The sequence below is a fragment of the Schistocerca nitens genome, chromosome 8, assembly GCF_023898315.1.
Source record: "Schistocerca nitens isolate TAMUIC-IGC-003100 chromosome 8, iqSchNite1.1, whole genome shotgun sequence".
NCBI lineage: Eukaryota > Metazoa > Arthropoda > Insecta > Orthoptera > Acrididae > Schistocerca > Schistocerca nitens.
Window position 1 is genome coordinate 512,368,426 of NC_064621.1, and position 1,657 is coordinate 512,370,082.

Below are 1,657 nucleotides of genomic sequence, written 5' to 3' on the forward strand. Positions count from 1 at the left end.
TTTACTGACAGACGTTCACCGTATTACATGTCCTCAATATAATCGCCTCGCATATCGATCATCTTCGCCCACAGATAGAGAAGGCGCCGAAACTGTCAACGCATCCGTTTCTGTCGATGTCTTGCGAGGACCGTCCCATGGGACGGATGATGTCTTCTCTAGCATTGCACCATGTGCCACGAAGAGGTTCCTTCATTTCAGCTAACGGGTCGTAATCACACGGACTCAAGTCGGGTGAATAAGGTGGATGTTACAGTACCTCCTACCTCCAAGTACGCAGGAACTCCTGCCTCGTGATGATGGAATGCAATGCCAGAGGAAACATTGTTGTGCGCTCCGACCACGTGACACTTCGACCTTGATCCAAGCACACTGTTCGTGTTTCCTAAACATACAGTCAGGGTGAAACTTCCTGGCAGATTAAAACTGTGTGCCGGACCGAGACTCGGACTCGGGACCTTTGCCTTTCGCGGGCAAGTGCTCTACCATATTTTTTTTCCCTAGAAAAATATGAGTATCAGCATTATGTTCGATAATGAGAAGCACAATAAATGAATTAAAATTTGTACTATGGCCAGGACAAGAGCTCGGGACTCCTGCTTTTTTTGCCTTAAAAAAAGAAATGAACTAACCCTTTTGAGGCGTTGACCCTAACTATTCCTTCACTTTTTTACTTTTTTATTTTTATTTTTATTTATTTTACGTGAATACATTTAGGAAACGTGTACAAATGATAATTCTAGCAACTGAGTGTTACAACAACAAAGGTGGCATTCAAAGAGTAAACAAAACAATAAAAATGTAAATCACTAATGCAATACCAGCTAAAAAGTTCTTCAATAAACGTAACCGTTTCCATTTGGTGGTGGTGGTGGTGGTTAGTGTTTAACGTCCCGTCGACAACGAGGTCATTAGAGACGGAGCGCAAGCTCGGTTTAGGAAAGGATTGGGAAGGAAATCGGCCGTGCCCTTTCAAAGGAACCATCCCGGCATTTGCCTGAAACGATTTTAGGGAAATCACGGAAAACCTAAATCAGGATGGCTGGAGACGGGATTGAACCGTCGTCCTCCCGAATGCGAGTCCAGTGCGCTAACCACTGCGCCACCTCGCTCGGTTCCATTTGGTACTTCGCCATCGTTATCTGATATCTCCAACAGCGCCTTTGAAGGGCATCTGCAACGGAGACATAGCGCTTCGCTAGTGCCTCAAGGAAAACAGCAATCTTTGAAGTAGCCTATCTCTTCCTTCTCTCATCGCTGACAAGGCAGGACGTTCGGCCGTAAGTGTGATGCGGCACAGAGCATTAACTGCAGCTTGGCACTCACCAACTGAGTGGGGGGGGGGGGGGGGGGTTAACGAAAACACTGCGTAAATAATTTGCGAAGAGCTTACGGTATCTCGGCGTGCGTTCGAGGGCATTGTGAGCATTTTGTAGGAACCATCAATAATAATCAAGCTTCTCTTTCCCTCCGACGCTAAAGGTATAGACAACGGTAATTCCTTTGAACCACGTAAGCGCATGATATTTTGCGGCGGGAAAGTAAGATTCATCTGGACAGAGGAGGATCTCAGAGTCGGTCATATCAGGCGTGACACGGAGGTAACAACCCAATATCTTCTGTTTTAGTCGCCAAACTCCGTAAAACGATGTTAATC

General features: G+C 46.0%; 1 non-coding gene across 1 annotated transcript; it reads right to left on the reverse strand.

The window, feature by feature from the left end:
- Positions 1-1,039: 1,039 nt before the first annotated feature.
- Trnaa-cgc (transfer RNA alanine (anticodon CGC)) lies at positions 1,040-1,112 on the reverse strand. Its single transcript has one exon. It is a non-coding gene; the product is annotated as a tRNA-Ala (tRNA).
- Between the last annotated feature and the right edge of the window lie 545 nt (positions 1,113-1,657).